Raw genomic sequence first — 22,488 nt, forward strand, 5'->3', positions numbered from 1 at the left:
CTGGAAAATTCTCAGCCTATTCATGTTGCAAAAAAATGAGAAAAGCATGTCCTAGAGAGAGCACCCAGGGTGTTGCCAGAGAATCATTTCAGAGCATCAGGCCAGAGGATTGCTGTCGAACCCTAAGACTGAATGGAATCTATCTTGCTAGATTTTGGACCTGCCAGAGACCCATACCCTTTTCATCTTTCCAATGTCTCCTTTTTGGAATGGGAATGTCCATCTCATTCCTGTCTCACCACTGTAGGGTTTTTTATTACTAAATTTTTTAAATGTTTATTTATTTTTGAGAGAGAGAGACAGACAGACAGAATGCGAACAGGGGAAGGGCAGAGACAGAGGGAGACACAGAATCCGAAGCAGGCTCCAGGCTCTGAGCTGTCGGCACAGAGCCCGAGGCGGGGCTCGAACTCACGAACCTCGAGATCATGATCATGACCCGAGCCGAAGTCGGACGCTTAACCGACTGAGCCACCCAGGCACCCCCCACCATTTGTGTTTTGAAATCACATGACTTGTCCGGTTTCCCAGGCTCTTGGCTCAGGATGAATCTTACATCGAGTCTCACTCCTGCCTCACTTAGATGAGACTTTGGACTTCTAGCTGCCGCTGGAGTAGGTTAAGACACTTGGGGCTGTCAGTATGGAGGTGAATGTATTTTGCGTGTAAGAATTACGTGAATCTGGGGAGTCCTTGGGTGGAGTGTTGTGGATTACACTGTCCCCACTATCAGCTCATGTGTTGAAGCCCTAAGACCCAAGGGCTTAGGTCCCAACCCAACGGGAGTAAGGTTCTCCTAAGAAGAGGAAGAGACACCCAGGAAACACATGCACGGAAAAAAGACCATGAGAGAAGCCAAGTGCAAGCCAAGGAGGAGAGAAGCCACAGGAGAAACCAAACCTGCCAACACTTTCATCTTGGACGTCCAGCCTCCGGAACTGTGAGAAAATACATTTCTGTTGTATAAGTCACCCCGTCTGTAGGATTTCGTTACAGCCACCCAAACCACGTAATACCCGGTTACACCTGCATTTCCTATAGAAAATAAATTTTTACCACACATGCTACATACTTACACCAGGACGTTATCTGTTGGTATGAAATTTAAATAACAGTGGGCATCCTATATTTTTATTTCCTGGATCTGGTAGTCCTGGCTCTGTGAGTACGTGGGAGAAGAGAGTTCTAGACAGAGCGGACAACACGAAGTGCGGGGTGTGCTGGGAGGAAGCAAAATTAAATTTTCTTAATGCGTTTTTTGAGAGAGAGAGAGAGACAGAGTATGAGTGGGGAAGGGACAGAAGGAAAGGGAGACACAGACTCCGAAGCAGGCTCCAGGCTCCGAGCTGGCAGCACAGGGCCCGAGGCGGGGCTCGAACTCATGAGCTGTAAGATCATGACCTGAGCCGAAGCTGGACGCTTAAGTGACTGAGCCACCCGGGCTCCCTGGGGGAAAGCAAAATTAAGCCTGAAAGGGAATGGGTGAATGAAAGATTGAGAAGGGAGGTGTCGCAGTCAGGTGGCCAGAGAAAATTCGGGACACCCTTACACGATATGTCAGACTAACGTACTATCTACTCTTTGTTCATCCAAGATTCAGATTTAACTAGGTGTCCACCATATTTCCTTGGCAAGTTTGGCGATTGTAGGTGGGGAGTGGATTTTGTGGAGCCGGCTAGCCATTAGAGGAGTTGGACTTTTACCCTTCCCAAGACGGCCAGCAAGTGGCTGACTGTTGATAGATACAAGAAGCCAAATCCAAGTAGCCCCCCAAACTCCTAAGAGCTCTCTTTCCTCTGAAGGTTTTGGTAAACGATGTTCTAGTTCGGATCTTCTGCGTGAAGCAAAGATGGTTTTATGGTTCCCCCAAATCCCAGGTAAGCCCACCGTAACTGGAATTGGGAACTCATAAAAAGGCTCACGCCGTCCCCATCGTGCACCACGAGCACTGTCCCATATGTTCCGATTTTTGGAGCTCGCTCCGGTCCCCGTGGGCATACCTGCGTGCATACCGCTTAGAAGGAAAGAAAGGAGGGTCAGGCTGCCTTGTTTAATTAAGGCTTTCTAATTGGAAACTTTCTGTAAATCAAAAATCTGATTCTCCTGGTTAATTTTGCTCATAAAACTTTGCAAATTAAAACCTAATGGAAAAGGACTAAAAAAAAAAAAAAAAAAAAAGAAAGAAAGAAAAAAAAAAAGTAAAGCTTTGAAAAATTCCCAAACACCGCCATGAAAACCCGTTCTATTTGTTCAGAAAGTTTACTGGTAGGAAAATCTCATAACCTGTTTAATCCCCTGCAGCTGGGAAAAGCAGTTACGGTAGATGAGAGAGGCTGCTGGAAGCCTTTTGCAAAGAAGAGGGGGCACAGAATTTCATTTCACTGGGAAGCATCACTGTTCGTAGCCTTAGGCAGAACCAACGCTTTGCTCACCGGTAGGGTGAAATATGGATTAGGACTTCGTTCCTGCTCTGACTTCCAAGATCGTGTAGACTTTACTTCTCTTACAGGTGCTAATGAATAATGAGACGGTGGCCTGGGTGGTTCAGTCAGTTAAGCGTCTGACTCTTGGTTTTGGCTCAGGTCATGATCTCAAGGTTGGGGAGTTCGGGCCCCATGTCCGACTCCGCGCTTACGATTCTCTGTCTCCCTCTCTCTCTCTCTCTGCCCCTCTCCCGTTGTCTCTCTCTCTCTCTCTCAAAAATAAATAAACAAGGCTGTAAAAAACAATTTTTTAAAAAGAATAATGAGGTGGAAAAGTTTTGGAGAAAATTGAGGCATGATGATAGTAGAAATGATTGAATGGGAGCAAAGTGAATGTACGTATTACTTGGTTTTCCTACGTAAGTTCAGACACAGACGTGTAATATTACCGAGTTAGTCATGTTTCTAAAGCAGAAATTGGTTCCCGACAGTTTAGACATTGAGTCAATGCAGGTATAACACACTCAAGAATTGTGTGTTGAGTCGTTTATTAATTATTTTTTAAAATAACGCAATTTTTGAATATTTTAGTTAAAGGAAATTTTCTTCTGATTACTTCACTTATTTATTAAATTTCTAAAAAATTTTTCTTAGTTTTGAGAGAGAGAGAGCCCACATGAGTTGGGGGGGGGGCAGAGAAAGAGGGAGACAGAATCCAAAGCAGGCTCCAGGCTCTAAGCTGTCAGCACAGAGCCTGACTCAGGGCTTGAACTCACAAACGGTGAGATCGTGACCTGAGCCAAAGTTGGACGCTCAATGACTGAGCCATCCAAGTTCCCAACTTTTAAATGAAGCTAGCATGTCCCCATGGACTTCTGTGATTTTGGGGTACGCCCAGATTTCCCTTATGCATTCTTTTCCTGGAAGCAACCTTCTTCTTCTGGGAGAGCTGGTGGGCACACAGCCGTGCTCTCAGGGGCAGATGCCAGGTCTATTCTGGGTCAATTAATACAGCTCACCAGCTGGGACACTGTGGAGAGACTAGAATATGGACAAGGAACCCAGACTCTTCTCCTGGGGATTTCGTATGCCCCAAGTGGGTAGAAACAGACTTGCTCATTTAAAATGGTATAAGGCTGGGGGCGCCTGGGTGGCTCAGCGGTTAAGTGTCTGATTTCGGGCTCAAGTCATGATCTCATGGTTTGTGAGTTCGAGCCCCACGTCCGGCTCTGTGCTGACAGCTCAGAGCCTGGAGCCTGCTTCGGATTCTGTGTCTCCCTCGCTCTCTGCCCCTCCCCTGCTCGTGCCCTGTCTCTCTCAGTCTCTCAAAAATAAATAAAAACGTTACAAAATTTTTAAATGGTCCAAGGCTGTAGCTGTCAGGTCTCTGTTTTTTCCATGTGGAGAAGCACTCTACAGAGGTAGAGAAAAAAAAATGATCCCAACACATAGACAAGTAGAGACTAGAGGGATAAGTTGATCAACAGATTACTCAAAGATGACAAGTAAATCAAGAGCGAATCACGTTCATTTCATTCTTAGATTCAGTCACTCCTGAACCCGTTTTGTTCCTGTTCTCTATTTACGGGAGCCACTAAGTTTCTTTATGTTTTGTTAGGCAGAGTTTCTGTCTTTGAAGCCACGAGCCCGGACTAAATGGAAGTTAATTCCCTTGCAATAGATATGACTCAGGTTGTATATAAGAAACGAAATCTACCTCTACATGTGTATGTATACAAAGCTCAGCGTCTCTTTGGCCCCTCAAATGATCACTTAGAAAAGATAGTGCCATGATAGTTTTGAATCCTTACAAACTCTCCAACACGGTGTCTGCTTTCCCAACCACTTGAAGCTGAACACCACCACGCCATTTGGGAAAGACACATTATCCTAAAACAGTTGCAATTCCTGTCAATTTTGGATTTTTATAGGGGACACCTGATGTAATCTACTTTTGTTTAAAGGCAAGGAAATCTAGGCACATACAGTGATTATTCCTGGGGGGGGGGTATCAGATTTATTTTTTTAATTTTTTAAAACATTTACTCAGTTTTTGAAGAGACAGAGTGCGAGTGGGGGAGGGGCAGAGAGAGAAAGAGACACAGAATCTGAAGCAGGTTCCAGGCTCCAGGCTGTCAGCACAGAGCCCGGCGCGGGGCTCGAACCCACGCACCGTGAGATCATGACCCGAACCGAAGTTGGCTGCTTAACCGACTGAGCCACCCAGGTGCCCCGGATTTCTTTTTTAATCAAACCACTTACATATCATTTTAAAAAGACAACAGTACGCGAATATGTGATAGCTATCATACATTAGCCCCTCGAGGGTGAATGAGAACAACCAAAAAGCCACAGGAAACTGTCTTTATCTCACGAAGATGGAAATCTGTGGCCTGGGATTTCAGAGCCGTGGTTAGACACAGCTTCAAAGAGTCCTTTGTCTCAGAAAAGAGGCAGAGCTGCTATTTTCTGGGAAACAATGATAACTCTAGGAAGGTGGCTTCACAAGGAGGAACATGGTGAATCTCAGAGCTGCCTGGGAAAAAGTTGAAGACCATCATTCATCCAATGTGCATGCGAAAAAAGCAAGATTTCTGTACTAAAGGATCATTTTCTATACAGTATGCACTCTTAAGTATCCCACGTACCTAAATCATTTGCACACGCACGAAGGTTTTCCTTTTTCTGTTCATTTTTGGCAACATTTTCATTGACCCATATTATATTCTGCTCTCATCGAGAAAGTGGAGAATCACCGTATATTTGGGGGATATACACCGTGTGTGTGTGTGTGTGTGTGTGTGTGTGTGTGTGTGTGTGTGTGTAGTATACGTATTAGGTGTGTGCTCAGGGGGAAAAAAGATTTCAAGGGGTCAGAAGTACAGGCGGCAATCTGACCAACGGTTTTGGCACGGGTCAGCGGGCAGGCCGACCAGGTAATCCAAAGTGTGTGAGCTTGAACTCTACCTGAAATGGTTATTCAGGGTGAGGTTTCTCTGGTTTCACATAAAGTAAATTTAAAGGTAACTACTGAGCAGCAGAGCCAAGAAAAATATTATAAAGCACTCTGCACATATTTAAGTGAAATTCTGCCAAAATTCCCTCCTCCCTGCCCCAGGCCTCTATTTGCCTAGGGATAGAGCACCTCTCAGGGCCTCGCCCCACATCCAAGTGCATTAAGCATGGCAGGTAAGGGCAGGTGAGTCCAAAGTCCATGCCTCTGCGTGTGATAAATGATGGAAAAGAGAAGGCATGTCGGGTGGGAGGTACGGTTCCTGGTCGGACTGGGAATCCCATTCCACCACGGGCACCACAATGCGTCTGTGTCTCCAGCTGACTGTTCCCTTGACTGCCTTTGCAACTGAGTCCTATTTTCCCAGCTGCGCCTGTCACCACGGTCACCATCAATGCTACTCATACGCATCACCACCATCAACAGACAAGTCCGATCTACACCGGAGAAGGGCTCACACCGTGCCCTGCGTTGTCCTGAGCACTCCTGGGGCTTCCTCTCGCTTATTGGGCGAGTTCGCCTCACCGTCGAGGGGATGGCACTGTGCTGATTTTTCGGGTTACAAAAAAGGCACAACCATTATTCCTGCCTTAAAGGGAACGCAGTATGGTAGGGGAAAACCCAGCAGATGGATCAAAAGTGAGCTAACCTTGGGGCGCCTGGGTGGCTCAGTCGGTTGAGTGCCCGACTTCGGCTCAGGTTGCGATCTCACGGTTCGTGGGTTCGAGCCCCGCGTCGGGCTCTGTGCTGTCAGCTCGGAGCCTGGGGCCTGCCTCGGATTCTGTGTCTCCCTCTCTCTGCCCCTCCCCCACTGGCGCTCTGTCTCTCAAAAAGGAATAAACATTAAAAAAAATTTTTTTTTAAAGTGAGCTAACCTTGAAGGTGGATCTAAATGGCACTGAATGAGAACAAACAGTACCACGAAGGCGATTAGTTCATGCTCAGTGAATCCATTTGATTTTGCCATCTTGTCTAAGATAGTTTACCTGGATCAGCTGAGAGGGTTATAAATGGGTACCAAGGAACACCAAAACAGCCAACCAATTTAATGGCAGAAATCACACACACACACACACACACACACACACACACACACACACACTCACATTTTGAACATGACCACCTTCCCATTATCTACTCTGGAAGGAGAAACCAAAGTTTCAGACGAAATCTCACGGAAATCAACGGAAGTTTCCGTCCTCTGAAATTTCATATTCTGCGCATTCTCAGCTGGCTGCCGTTTAAAGGATGCCTGGATTAAGTCAAGATTACTTAGAAAAGTAATGCTAGAAAGCATTGGTCGCATTGACCAGCTTCCGTCATGTTGAGTGAAATATAAAGCACTCAAAAGCAGCATCACCCAAAGACTGGATGTGTCCTACGTTTTTATAGTGGGTGAGGGTCCTCAGGGCTCGTAAGCGATCACAGAATCTGGGCCCCCAGGAAGTGTTGGGAAATAAACAAGAATCGCCCTCGCTCTCCAGCGATTACTCACAATAAAATTATGTTTCCAGATCCCGGTACCTGGTTCCAACAGAGACTTAATGACATATTGGAAAGGAAAGTATAGACAGAAAAAAATGTGAGAGAAAAGAAAAACATCATTGTGACCTCAGGCCCTGGGATGCCAGGCAGATTTTTAGGCTTGTTGTACCCAGGCCAAAACATGGGAACTTACAATAGTTTCTGAGAAAAGTCCCATCAAGCAATTCTGGTACCTTCCAGACTACGTTTTGGACAGATATTTCTGTCTTCCAAAGCGTGCCATGGTGTAAGTTTTTGATTCACGGGATACTATTTGTGCTTCCTCCCCACCCCCCTTCAGGGCCCGCCACATCCGTTGTGAACCTTGTGATTTCTATCTCTCTCTGAGTATTTTCCTGGGCACCTGAGTATTGAACTGAATTTAGGCTCTAGTGACAGAACTCCTATTCTTTCTTGTTGGAAAGAATTCCTCACGATTTGTGGTGGGGAAATAGAAGCATTCATCGAGGACAATGTGGTCTCCTGTTCTTTCTTACTATATCCCCAGCAACGGCTCAAGGCCCATGAACTCTGCGCTCCACATCTTTGCACTGGAATTTTTTAGGCTTGTAAAAACAGCTTCCGAGGGGGGCTTTGGCTTCAACTTGAGATTTGTTCCAGCAGGACGATCCCCCTCAATAAATTCTGGAACTGAAACTGTTGATGTATTAAACATCTGTGTTGTCAGTACCCCTGTGTGGACCAATATGGCTTCTGCTAGGAGGTCCCTCAAACTAGTCTTCTGAAACGTTGGCACCTTCCAAAAAGATCAGGAAAACCCTTCAACCGAGAAATGTGACTGGTGTTTCATTTTCAGTGGTTCAATCAAGTTTTTCACAGTTTTACCGGTCTCTCAAATCTGTCCTTGTCATTCTCGACCACATGCGGGACTACACTGTTGACTGATTCTGAGGACCTCTCTTTCAACTTTCCCTTTTCTTTTTGTTTTTCTAAGATAGGAATCCAGATCTTTCTCTTGTGTGTCTGTCCTCCCACCCTACCAGCCAAACAGTGAAAAATATCAGTGAGATCTTAGGCTGCCAAAAAGTATCCATTGTGTAAATAACCCCCCTTCTCCTAGGATTGGATAATTCCCATGGAAGCCCTTCTATAAGCCTTAGGGAATTGCCTCGACAGACTTCGCCTGCATTTCCTCTCAGGGAATCTCTGAATCCCTATCTATAAAAACCATGTCGTCTGAAAACTCACCCAATAATATTTGAGATATTTGACACTTCCCTTCCCGTGTTCTTCTCTCACATCTACTCTGTGCAAAAATTAACTTCGTGAAACTTTTTTCTCTGGTTTGAAAACATATTCTCTCTGTAAATAGTTAGACAATACAAATTAGAACAAGGAAGCTTGAAATAACTAATACTTCCATGGGCCCTCCTAGGGGCATGGTGGGTGGCCCAGCACGTTGTACAAAATAGCTTCTCACAACATCCCCATCTTGCTAAACCTCTAGAGTCCTCCCTACTGTATGCCAGGAACGCAATTTTAAAATCTTGGTCAAGTTCAGGGTTTGATTAGGCAGCCCAGTAGACTATTAATGCCTTGGCAAGGTGTTTGAGCTAACCTGCAAAGTCCCCAAATCTGGGTGAGCACACTTAGGTTGGAGTGTTCCATCAAATCGAAATCCAGATTCCTTCCCCATTGGTCCAACACCATGGGCATCCACCCCCACACACATTCTCCAGGCCTCGGAAGACACACGTTAGCAAGATTTTGTCACTGCCTTCGGTTATAAACTGTCTTCTCCTGGAGCAAACCCCGTACCTCTGCATTTGGGCTGTGTTGCGTACCAAAGCATCTTATGGATCTAGAAGCAGTTGACAGTGTTGGGTGTGGTAGGGTGACCAGTTGTCCCAGTTGTCCCGGGATTGAGGGAGTTCCTTAGACACAGGACATAAAGTGCTAAAACCAAGAAAGTCCCAGGCAAACTGGGACACTTTAATCACCCTAGGGGTGGGTCTTCAGAGAGGAGGCATCAGGCTACTTAACTCACATAGGGAAGAGAGTGAGGCTGTCTCTTCTCGCAGTGGAGGTTCAAAGAACTTGGATGTGTTGTGTTTAGTTTTGTCCATGTCTGTCCATGCTTGTCTCATGATAGGTCTTAGGGTCCCATTTTTGCCCATTAATATCCTCGCCATAGTCAAGGTTTTGTGGTGTTTAAAGCATTGAGCTGAGCTGCTTCGCCATCACCCTCCACTCATACTCTGGGTCTAGCTCTCTGCCATGTCATTCCTAGGACCACAGTCCTGTGTGGGGAGCCTCCTGGTTTTCCACGAATGTTCTCAATTGTGTGTCCACAATTTTCTAGTTCTCTTCTTCTCTGCGTACGCTCCCTAAGGTCTAAGAAGATGCCTGTTGTCTCCATAATCTTTACTCTTCTTCTTTGCCACAGGTTTATGTTCTCTCAATGAGTCTCCTTCTCTTTCCCGGATTTTCTCCCGTTCTAGCCACCAGTGATCATGTGAATTATTGGATCCCACAGCTTACTCTTCTTCTAGCTTCCAGTTATCCCTGCACCCCTTGAATTTATTTGAGATTCTGAATTTATGACCAACCCAGTTTCAGAATTTATGACCAACCCAGTTTCAGAATCTCATCTTGAGGGCCTCTTTCTTGGGCCATTTCTGGAACCAGTGATTAGCCAAGTCCCAGCAGAAAACATGAGGCATTCAAACTAAGGTAATCCCATAGAGAAACACAAATGACACACTATGAGGTGTGGGTGTAAGGGAATCACAAGGATGGGGTTGTTGCCTGGAGCTAGCAGAGGCGGAGCTCTCACAACCCTAGACCTAGACGGACGAGGGAGAGAGAGATGACTAGAAACTGGAAGAAGAGATAATGGGGCAGCCAATTGTCTTGAGGAGCGGAGAGATTTTCACATAGCTAGTCCAGGCTGACCTCGGAAGGAAGGACCCCATTTCTCTGCCTCCCCGTGATCTCTCCTTACTGCTCCCGGTGACAGAAACTAACCGGAAACTCTGAGATAAAGGAGTCCTGTAGATGGAAGTCTCTATAGGTCAGTCACTCAGACAAGACCGCAAGGTGGAGACAGGGCTTGATTGGGCAACCCAGTAGACTAATAATGCCTTGAATTCGTAAAGGCAAACAAACAAAAAAAAGCTATCCCACACCGTGTGTTTCTCATAAACTTCGTACAACTGCAATGCATGAGTGTGATCCTGCATAACCCATTTTAACAATCCCCACCTCTTTTATAGTGGAAATTCGCTTTTCTACTTTTAACAGCTAGCATGCCCAATATTATGCTTTTTTATCTTATTTTACGTCCCACAGTTATTTTCATTCCTTGTTTTCTTTCTGCCTGCCCCCCCCCAACTTTATTTTTTCTGTTTGAGCAAATCGGTATTCACTCCAACTTTCTTCTCCTTGTTCAACCGGAAGCATGCTTCACATTTCCTTCCCATCGATGGTTAACCTTCCCATATCCAGCACTGTCCCGACTGTATAAAAACAAATGACCAACTCTTTACTCCTCCTGGGTTCTGACTTCCCCTGCTGTTTCTGGATCGATTTAGCCCCCAAACAGGAAGCTTTGGAATAATTTCACTTCTTCTCCGCACCGCGACCGCCCCCTATCCCCAACTTCCAGGTCTGGAAAAGAATTCAGTATTGCCAGGGGTGGACTGTTTTCAGATTTCCCTTTGCAGCGCGTGCATTTCTGCTCCCGGCAACACCCCTCACCGGGACGTGCATGCGAGAGCAAAGGAACTGCTTTGATCCAAATCATGGCCACTCCCAGGGGGAAATGGTGGCCAATAATGAGAAGTCACTGTCGCAAAGGAAGATCTGGGCCCTTGCCTTCATTTGGGACAACTCTGAGGGGCCATTTCAGCTTCAGCTTTCATAGGATTTGCTGAGGATTCGGTGAGGGTCAGATTTGCCCTCTGCTCTCTCCAGGCTCCCTTTCCTTACAGGTATGTTTTCCAAGAGCTCTCTCCAGTAAACGTTGCCCACGCAACACTCTGTTTTAAGGTCTGTTTCCAGAGAATCCACTGGAAGACCTCATTCTTCGCTCTGTGTCCCCTTGGGGCACAGTTCACCGAGGATCCTGAAGTGGAGTTTGGGAGACCAGAAAGTGGGCGTGTCAGTTTCTTCCCCGTTGGGCTGGTCCTTGACCAGCTGGTACTTGTGGGTTCTTTCCAGAGCCCCAGGGTAACCCTCTCTGCTCCCTGGTCTCCTCTGCTGCAGAGGTCTGCAAAATTAGAGGGGAACCGTGTGAGCTTTCAGTTCCTTACAGTTTCTTGGTGGCCCCAGGTCTCTTGGGTTGCTCTTCTCCATCGGGTATGTATTGCTTTCCAAGGACTGCCATAACAGACCTCCACAAATTGGGTGGCTTCATAAAACAGAAACGTATCCTTCACAGTTTTGGAGGCCACAAATCCCAAATCAAGGTGTTGGCAGGGTCACAGGTCCCCTGGAGGTTGTAGGGGAGAATCCTTCCAGCTTCGGGGGACGGTCAGTATTCCTTGGCTTTCTTGCTTGTGGCCATGCCGTTGGAATTTCTTCTTCCCCCTTCACATTGCCATGCCCTCCCTCTGTGTCTCTGTGTCTTCTCTTCTGTCTCTTCCTGTCTTTGTCCTTTACTTAGGACCACCCACATAATCTTGCACAATTATATCCCAGGATCCTTGACTTACTCGCAGCTACAAAGATCCCTTTTCCAAATGAGATAACATTCACAGATTCCAGGGATTTGGACATGGATGTATCTTTGGGGGGGGGGCACCATTCACCCTGCTCTAAGGTATATGGAGCGTCTCAGATAAAGCTCTTTCCAGCAAACACCTTGAGGTTTCAATTATTTCCCTCTACCCGTCTCTCAATGCTTATCAAGTCCAGTGGGATCACTGTCCTGTGCCACATCCCTATATTCATATACAGCACGTTCCCCCCCGCTTACACATGGGCAGCAGGGAAGACACTTTTCCTCTGCATAAATCCTCCGCAAGCCCCACATCTGGTCCAACCGCATGCTCCAGAAAGGTCATTTAGAGTTGGATGAGAATTGGAAAAGGGAGAAAAGACAGGTAATCAGTTGAATAGACATCCTACTTCCTAGGGTCTCAGCTTCTCCCTATCTTAAAAAAAAAAGGTGATATTAAGTTAATATTAGAAAGAACAATTTAAAAGTGCTTAGTCTGTAGGAGGGGACACTCACCCTCCCAACAGTCTAGTATACAATACATACTCAGATATAATGTGTCACTAATTATTTGCTACTCTGATCTAGTCAACTCAAAAGGTACCCAGCTAACTTATCAGGCAAAGCTTGCTAGTGTAATTCAAGGGTACACTCAGAGAGAGCTGGTCAAAGCAAAACCAAGGGGGATGAGAGTGGCTCCTTTTTGATATATGTTTCATCTAGAAGGCATTTCCTAATTTCAGTTTACTGGACAGACATCCACTGATCGAACGGCAGGCAACTTTATATCGTGAGATGCCCCTTGATTACCCCCCAGAGAAGCCACCTTTGCTGCCGTGCCTTCAAACTCAACCTTGGAAAAACAATATTTAGCAGTTAGCACATTTAGTTAATGACCATGGAATGCCACTCTAATATAACTTAATGGGGATGGAATCTGCTGTAACCGTCCTCATTAATGACACATGGCAAAGGTTAGTCATTCTCAACTCACTTCCCGCTGCTGTTAAGGGATTTTATAGTCCGTGCCGCAAGCTGAGATACTGGCCAGAGCACCGGTGTTCATTCCACTTTCTGCATGCAGCCACACGTCCTCCTTCCTCTCCTGTCCCTCCTCTTTGGAAAACCATTTGGTTCATTCTGTGACATCCCTAATTAAAAGAAAAAAAAATGGAGTCAGGGCAACTGAGCAAGCTTCGTAACTGATGAGGGTTTGGGGAGCTTGAGACCAATACATGATAAAGGAGCCTTTCCAAGCAGTACCACGAACAAATGTTGTTGTTGTTGTTGTTGTTGTTGTTGTGTGGTCCAGAAAATAGTATTTACTAGCAACAAATAAGCTTTGGACCTGTCCTCACACGTCTGACTACCAAAAGAGGGAGACAGACTCCCGGGGCTTTGCAGGAACACTTTGCAATGATCAGAAAGACAGCCCAGAACAAGACCAAGAGTGGGGAAACTTCAGTGAATGCTTCCCAAGCAACGTTCTTGAAGGAAGGCTCCGTTTGGAATTGATTTACACAACAAAGCGACCCGGCCTTTGAAGCAGCTGTTGATGAACCAGTTTTCAGAAGCATCCGGTGACATCCCCCGCCCCTGGAAACGCTCCTGAAGGGCTAACTCTACCGAGTCTTGCATGATAGTGACACGTGACCTGGGTCGCTTGTGACTCATCTGGGAAGGCAGGTTTACACATGTGAGAATAATAAAGTAACAGGCATGTAGAACCTGCTCTTAAAAGGGTCAGAGGATGTAAGTAGCAGACAGTTTTCAGGAAGAGCTACTGGAGGAAGTTAGAGGGAACGAAGGTCTTAGGTTCTTGGAGAACTGTGTGTGTAGGGAATCAGGACAAGACCAGTAACTGAGAGGCAGCGGGTGGGGTTCTGGTCTGGCTCTGTCCCCTTCTGGGCGCAAGGGCACCGGCCTTCAAGATGTAATCAATGTGATTACCTGCCACATAGGTCCTCTTCGGAGAGGAGTCCCTGACTGGAGCATCTCCATTTGGGGGGGTGCTTTGCCTGGAAAAGCGCTTCCCTTGAATGTCGCCATGATTTCCTTCCTCCGTTCTTAGAGTTTTCCCCTCAAAAGTCACCCAATCAGCGAGGCTCTCTCTGGCCCCTTTCGTTTTCTTATGTCTATTTATTTTTGAGAGAAAGACAGAGCACGTGTGTGAGCGGGAGAGGGGCAGTGAGAGAGGGAGACAGAGGATCCAAAGCAGCACCCCACCCCCACCCCCCCCCCCCCCCCCGCCGACACTGTCAGTGCAGAACCTGACGTGGGGCTTGATCTCAGGAACCGTGAGATCGTGACCTGAGCCAAAGTTGGACGCTTAACCCACTGAGCCACCCAGGTGCCCCTGACCCCTTTCTATAAAAGCTGCAAGCCCCACCCACACCCCAAATTGGCCACTGGGCAAACCCTATCTCCCCTGCCCTGGCTTATTTTTCCCCATTGAGTTTCTCATCTTCTCCCATGCTAAATATTTCACCATGTATTTATTTATGTTTATCATCCTACTAGAATACCCATTTCTTGAGGGCATACTCCCAGCATTTAGAATATGTAGTGAGGACACCCAATAAAATCTCTTGAATAAATTTCAATGACAGATTTAAATATCAGTTTTTTTTTTAATTGAGGGTTTGAATGCAACTTATAAATCTTCTTATCCTGTTTGTAAAATCTAGTAAATTTTAACAAGCATCTTGAAAGAGGCCTTTGATTAACAATTCAATGGATGTGGTTCATTAAATTCCATTAAATACTTTAAACTGCCTTTATAAGTTAAATATATTTGACTTTCCAATTGAATATGTGCCTCTTACAGGTGAAACTTTCCCAGTGCAGTAAATCCAATAAATCAAATGCACCTACAGAAAAATCTTAATTTTTCTTAAATATTCCAAAATTGTACACAAACTCAGTAAAATTCTTTTATACCTCTCAACCAAATCTTGTATGTCTAAAATCAATTACTTGTGTGTTCAGTTTCAGTTGGGATTGCGAGAATATTCTGTCAAATTAGTCAATGTGCCAGTCTCTCCTAATCATCAGAAATATTTTAAATATCACATGTGTACAGATTCTTGCTAAACAACGATCGAATGCATATCATAGGACTGATTTATCCCTTTCATCTGTCTCTCCAGTCTATTAAGCCATATCCATTAAGGAAATAATATGACAGTAGTTGGGATTACCATCCTAATAGGCTGAAACTGTCTACAGGTCAGAGAGTTTATGCCAGAATGTGAAATTTGGAGGTTCCCCCAAACACTCATCACTGTTTAGCCTTTGTGAAAGTTCATTCCCTGCAAGTGGTGGGGCGTCTCATAGCCCATGTCCTTGGGCTAAAACACATCGGTATCTAATTCTTCCTTCTGATTTGTTTATTTAAAAAAAATTTTTTTTAAGTAATCTCTACACCCATTGTAGGGTTCAAACTCACAACCCCAAGATTAAGAGTCGCGTGGCTCTTCCGACCAAGCTACCTGGGAGTCCCCAATTCTTCCTTTTGATTTTAAAGTGTTTTTTTCTTTCTTATTTATTTGTTTGTTTGTTTGTTGAGAGCTCTCTGTGCTTTTAGTGCAGAGCCCCATCTGGAGCTCAAACTCACCAATCGTGAGATCACGTAAGACCTGAGCCAAAATTAAGTGCCGGAAGCTTAACCCACGGAGCCACCCGGGTGCCCCATCTTCTTTTTGATTTTAAGGTGCCCCCTTCCCTTGTCACCCCCCCTCCTCCCACCAGACTTCACAAACATATGTCGCTTTCCCATGAGGGGATAATCTAACTACTTTATCTCTTCCTTGATTTTTATTTTGAGTTATTTTCAGGGTCATTCTGTGTGATGCGATCAAAATTCTTATATCTATTTCCATGACATGCTATTGGATTCTACATCTCTCTGTGTTTCTCTAAGGTCATGCTAATCAAGAGCACAGCCCCCTGTGGCCAGCTGTGGCTCAACAACCTCCACCCAAACTTTCAGTTCCTTCCAGTTACTTCTCTGCCATGTCCGAATGGTCCCAGCCACACCTTCCCCCAGTCTTCTTCCCAGGGTTTTCTTCAAGGAAGTTCTAACTCTACACCCCATCATTTCCCCAAGCATTATAAACACCACTTTTGCTACCAAGCCTCCTGTTGGGGTCTCATCCTCAAAGTATATCTTGAAACAAATACAAGAGGAAATATGGTAATATCATTTTCCTCGAGTTTATTTCAAATGAATAGCAAGGAAGTCCGAAAGAATGGACGCCAAAATGTTGAGTCTAGGTGGTGGGATTCCAAGGGATCTGTCTTTTCTTCTTTTATTTTTGTGTGCCACGAACCTGTGCTACTTGTGTAATAAGGAATCAGAAAAATAATACGGGTGGAAGTTTGAGCCACAGGGCGCACTCATTCGGGGATTCAGACATATCTGGGCGTGTTTCAGAAAACTGATGGACACGATGGTATTTGTGAGAACAATGTAATGGATGCCATCTCAAACTTGTTCTGGGCTCTTGTCACACAGTCTGTGGCTGAAAAAGAGCCGTTTGTTATCTGTAGTAGGGTACAGTACTTTGTGATGTCTCAAACAGAGCCTATCGCGACCACACATAGCATTGGGATCTTGAGGGCAGTAGAGTGGCATTGTCTCTTGGTGGGTGTAGGACACGTAGGGAGGGCCTGCGGAGCCTGGTAGAACATAGAAAGCGGGCAAGGAAATGTCAGGTGACAGCTGGTAGACTATCAGTACTATTCCGGTGGGAAACAGGGCCCATCAGGGCAGTGGAAACAGAACTTCTTTGGGGGGTCCTGTGACACATCCCCTGGAAACTCCCATTAAAACATGGAAGATACTATTTTATAGAAGGCTGGAGGTTGTGATTCCAAAGGAGGGGGTGTCCAAGAATCAGCCCAGTTATTTGGATTAATCGCCGATACTGTGATCCTGTCTTTATTCAGGATGTGAGGAAGTGGACACGTTTGGATGGATGTTTTAGAAACATTTATCGTGTGTCTACTATGTTCCCCTCACGGAGACAGACCTGGTGATACAAAGACGCCCGGTCCTTGCTGAAAAAATGCAGCTGTAGCAGGATGTCTGGGAATGTGTGGGTGCTGTGTGTGTCCAGAAAGGACAATATTACAATTGAGACATGGACTGCATTTTAAGTGCCACGCCAGGGGCAGTGGCTCGATAAAGATCTGCAGGTTAGTGGGTGCTGACGGACCGTTGAACGAATACATGTCAGAAAGAATCCACGTTCCAAGACTCCAGACGACAGAGGAAACAGACTGACCTGTTTTGATGCTCAAATCATATTGAAATAATAAATATTCTCTTGTAAGCGATACGTGTATATTTCAAGCAGTAAGGAGAACGGTCTCAGCCACTAAGGGGCGTACAGAGTGTGCTCGTAACTATCAAATGGAATAGGAGGAATAGTAACGAATTCTCAGGGACCAAGATAAGAAGTTGAGCCAAAATTAAGAAGTTCAATGTGAAAGCAAGGAGAGGAATAAATATTGCACGGAAGCTGTGGGCCCAAACCTTCACAGGACAGAAGACCGTGGCATGCTGTTCAATGACATGGGAAGCAGGGGTGTAAATAACGCTGACGGGCAGAGGGGAGGCTGGGGAGAGACTCGTATCTTCCTCTGGATCTCAGCGGGTGCTTTACACCTTTGCCAAGAACAGTATGTTCTTATACAGAAGCTGTCACGTGGATTATCTGAGCGCAGCCTCATGCTTTCCGAAGCGCCCGCATCCCCATCAGCAATCTTCAAAGGACGGTTCTAGAGAGATGCCAAGCTGAGTTGGGAGTTTCTTTCCTGGGGCTTTCTGAAGGCCTGGCCGGTAATTCAATCAGATTCCACTCTCCACCTGTCCCGTTTTCCTCTCACCCTTGCCCTACCTGCCACGAAAGAAAGATGAATAGAAACCAGAACTAACTGAAAGGCGTTTGGAATATTACATTCCCGTCGCAGACTGTTTCAGCCCAAGTCCCCGGGATTTGGATTGTTTTGGGTCAACGCCAGTCCGGAGTTTCGCCGAGGAAGCTACGGACTCCGCCCATCTCACGAGTTTCCAGCCTCAATGACTCTGAAGGAGATGCCCTGTGAGTCCTGCCCCCCACCCCATCGCAGGCTGGAGAGAGGAAGAAGCCAAGAGTGCTCGCTTACACGGTCTTCAGCTGCATATCTGCTGCTGCAAAGCAGCACAGTGGATCGTTTCCGGAAGGATGCGTCTGAGCAAGTAGTACCTATCCTACCAGAGGTGAGCAAATGGGAGGGAACGAACAGAAGAAGAGTGAGCGTCAGAAGCCTTGCTCTTGAGAAAGTGCTCCTTGAAGCATCCACGTAAACATCTAACGCATATTCTTTGAGGACTTGCTGTATGCCAGCGACCGTGGCGCATCACGCGGTCATCACGATGAACCCCCTGGGCCCCTCACAGTCAGACGAGGTGAGAGAATTCACACAAAGAGGGGAGGGCACGTGAAATTCAGCAGCACGCAGCTCTGATTCGGGGTTTAAAAACTTAACTTCGTATGCTTCCGGGGTAGACTTTGTGGGATACGGGCTGGGGAATTAGACGATAAATAGATCGTGCCATTCTTTACCCTGCAGATAGGGGTGCAGAGGGGGGCACTGGTGGATATTAAGGAAGGAGGGGCACTTAATAATCCCCTAGGATGTGATGTACAAAGGAGGAAGGGAGATCTTGAGGAAGCTCTTGCGATAATAGCCAAGCAAGAAATGAGTGGTGGGCAAACCTGGACAGTGGCAGGTGGGAGATTATCCCAGCACCGCGCAGCGTTGACCATGCTGTCCCACATTTGCGGCAGGGTGGGACAGGCACTGTGGGTGACTGGCCTTGTCCCTTGACCCTGAACTCTGCTATGTGGCTTGTTTTGCCCAAGGGGGAATGGGGAGATCAACACAAGCAGAGTTCTAGAAGGAGTTCACACTCTGGGGCTTGTTCTCTCCTGCCCCTACCATTGCCCTGAGAACATGCCCCACCTAGCTTGCTGGAAGAAGACAGGCGTGAAGCAGGGCCAAGTCACCCAGCTGCCCCGGCGAAGGCCGGACCGGATCAGATAACCGGTGAGATGAGCCTCAGACACAGGTGCAAACCCAGCCACGAGAAGCAAACTGCCCAGTTTACGTCTCGTGAATCCCAGCCTCCCAGGATCTTGTGGTCGATTTGTCATCAAAAGCTCACGTCGTCGTCAGAAAGACGTAGGTATGGATTCTATTTACGCCCCTGGAAAGTTGAGCGGTTTGGGGGAAGTTACTTCTTGTCTCTAACTGTCCGTTGCTCTTTCTGCAAAATGTGGGCAAAATATTTGTTTTAAGGGACTGTTATATTAAATGAAATGCATGCGTGGAAGGCACCAAGCACAACATACATAGTGCACTTTTAGAAATCATATTCGTTTATGGGCACCTACGTGGCTCAGTCGGTTGGGCGTCTGACTTCGGCTCAGGTCATGATCTCACTCCTTGTGAGTTCCAGCCCCGCGTCGGGCTCTGGGCTGACAGCTCGGAGCCTGGAGCCTGCTTCGGATTCTGTGTCTCCCTCTCCCTCTGCCCCTCCCCTGCTCTTGCTCTCTCTCTCTCTCTCTCTCTCAAAAATAAACAAATGTTAAAAAATTAAAAAAAAATAATTGTCCCAAACTGAAAACAAGCAAATACCTATCAACTGATGAATAGGTAAATGCACTGTGGTATATCCATACAATGGAATACTACTCAGAAATAAAAAAAAGAACGAAATGCTGATAGATTGGAAGCATCTCAGCTTTGCTATGCTAAGTGAAAGAAATCAACTCAAGACAATAAACACCGTACGATTTCATGCAGACGATATTTCAGAAAAGGTGAATCTATATGAGGATATGAATAGTAATTAGATCAGCGGTTGCTAGGGGGCTGAAAGTAGGAAAAAAGGATACTGCGTGAGGAGAAACAGAAGTGTCTTATCATAGGAAATGATGGTGCCACGTTATCCTCCATTGTTCACATTATACGTGGATAATCCCCTGACTTGAATTTATCACACTTGAAGATCCTTCGGAAATCCAAGGGATCTGGCAAGGCAAAATAGCAGCCTGAAAACAACTGTTGGTAAAGTGACGGATTCTGTTTAAATTAGGCACAAAAAATTTAAGGCGAGGAAACAAAGGATCATCATGAAGAAGGGGAAACAGACTCACTGATGGTCGGCCGTCACAGCAACAGGCTGCGTGCCCAGGAGATAGCTGGAAGGCTGGCTGGCCATCTGATGACGATATTACAGAATGGGCTGCTCAATGAGACAGACACAGCTTTAACGGGCCCCTAAGATCCACTCTAAATGTTCAATTTTACAATTCTCAGCCATTCCATTTTTCATGACGTTTCAAAATTCCAGAGACGATACAGCGTTTGTTCCCCCCAAACCATGGTGTCGCGCCTTTAGCGGGAATTAGGACCCAGAGCAAATACATTGGCAGGTGGTCCTTGAAAAGTTTATAGGAAGGTGCACGGGGGGACCCAACATGGAGCCATGACGAACCCAGCACAGCTAGTTTCTCCCGCCGGGCCTGGAGCAGACTGTCATTTCCTCAGGAAAGAGCCATTGACAAATGACGATGCGACACATGAACATTTACACCTTTACACACTAGGTTCACGGTCACGGCGGTGAGATGTTCACATAAGGGGCCATTCCAGAGCCACCGTCCTCCCTTCACGTCCCTTACAGGACACTGCTCTTTGGATGGAACGTGGGTGCAATCACCCTGGTAATCAATTAGCAATTCACAGGACGATGATAAAAGGGGCCATTTACCCAGCTCCCCACTGTGGGAGGTGAGCGCTGAGGTGTGTGTTAACATTAATGGATTCGGTTCGGAGCACATTAAACCCTTTCCACCCCTCTCTCGTTCTCCTCTGTGTTTGCTCTCTTGGTTTCCATCTCTCTTTCTTGGCCTCCATTCCTCCTGCTCTCCCTTCTCCCCTCTTCCTGAAAACTTTCCCCTCTCTCTCTTCCCTCGCTGCCCTTACACTCTGGTTTTTAAAATCAGAAAGCTTCTCTGAAGAAAGTTGTTGGAAATTCCAAGTTCTCCTAAAAAACAAAGAGCAACAACAACAAAGACACCACAACACACAAAAAACTGAGAAGTCCGAGGATCTTTTTCTGAAGCACTGAGCGTAAAAAATTCGTCACTTAAGAGTGCCATTATTAAGTGAGGTTGCTTACTTTATGCAGAAACGAACTAAGCCTTATTTCTGATAAGAATACAGCAATTTTAGTCATCTCCTTAAGTGGTTAGGTTTTTGGTGTGTGTGTGTGTGTGTGTGTGTGTGTGTGTGTGTGTTTTAAGATACCAAAAGTTATCAGGAAGAGTATATAAGGATTAAAAAACAAAACAAACAAAAAGCATATAATTATTGATCCATATACAGAAGGCAAACTTTAAAAAACCAGAAATAATGTCAGGCACCTGGGTGGCTCAGTCGGTTAAGCATCCAACTTTGGCATGATCTCTCGATTTGTGAGTTTGAGCCCCACATCGGGCTCTGTGCAGACAGCTCAGAGCCTGCAGCCTGCTTCAAATTCTGTCTCCTCTCTCTCTCTGCTCCTTCCTCACTCATACTCTGTCTCTCTCTCAAAAATAAATACAAATTTTTTTTAAAAAGCTAGAAATGTGGCGCCTGGGTGGCTCGGTCGGTTGAGCGTCCGACTTTGGCTCAGGTCATGATCTCGCAGTCCGTGAGTTTGAGCCCCGCGTTGGGCTCTGGGCTGATGGCTCAGAGCCTGGAGCCTGCTTCCGATTCTGTGTCCCCTCTCTCTCTGCCTCTCCCCCATTCATCCTCTGTCTCTCTCTGTCTCAAAAAGAAATAAAATGTTAAAAAAATTTTTTTTTTAAATAAAAAAGCTAGAAATAATCTTAAATGCCATGTCATTGGAGATTTTCATCACACACACACACACACACACACAGACGTGCAAACATATTCAATATTTATGATACAAAATGAGAATTTCCAATACATCTATACATACATGGGAGATTCGGTGGTCTGCCGAAAATCACACAATTTAGAGGCATAAATAGGATTAGCATTCAGGTCTTCTATCCCAAAACATAATACTGTATGGATCATCCCAAGTGTCAGATTTGTGGCTCTCTTTAAGGAGGACAGGGGTTTAATGGGGTAGAAGGCATGTAGGAGCTCCTAGGGGCTGGCACTGTTCTATTGCTTGACCTGGGGGATGGGTACATGGGTGCTGACTTTCTAATAATTCATTGAACCATTCACTTATGTTTTAGGTACTTCCATATTGTGTTATATACTTACCAATGTCAAAAATTCAATATATAAATATCTACATAGTTATATAATATGTAGATACAGGCATTTATATATTATATATAAAGTTATATATAGGGACGCCTGGGTGGCTCAGTCAATTAAGCGTCCGACTTCTGCTCAGGTCATGATCTCGTGGCCCGTGGCTTCGAGCCCCGTGGCGGGCTCTGTGCTGACAGCTCGGAGCCTGGAGCCTGTTTCGGATTCTGTGTCTCCCTCTTTCTCTCTCCTCCCCCGCTCATGCTCTGTCTCTCTTCTCAAAAATAAATGTTAAAAAAAAATTTTTAAGTTATATATATATATGTTATATATAATGTATAGATATTGTATGAACATATGATATAAACATGTGTGTATGTGCATGTGAATGTGTGTGTATACACATACGTTCTTCGGCAACACGGTCTAGTCCTCATTCCTTGTTCCCTAATATACGATTAAGTAAATGCTAAGACAGATCCAGGCACTGAGATCAGTTGTGGACTTAGCAGCTCTGT

The sequence above is a fragment of the Panthera pardus genome, unplaced genomic scaffold (genome assembly GCF_024362965.1).
Source record: "Panthera pardus isolate Hobbes unplaced genomic scaffold, ASM2436296v1 HiC_scaffold_3, whole genome shotgun sequence".
NCBI lineage: Eukaryota > Metazoa > Chordata > Mammalia > Carnivora > Felidae > Panthera > Panthera pardus.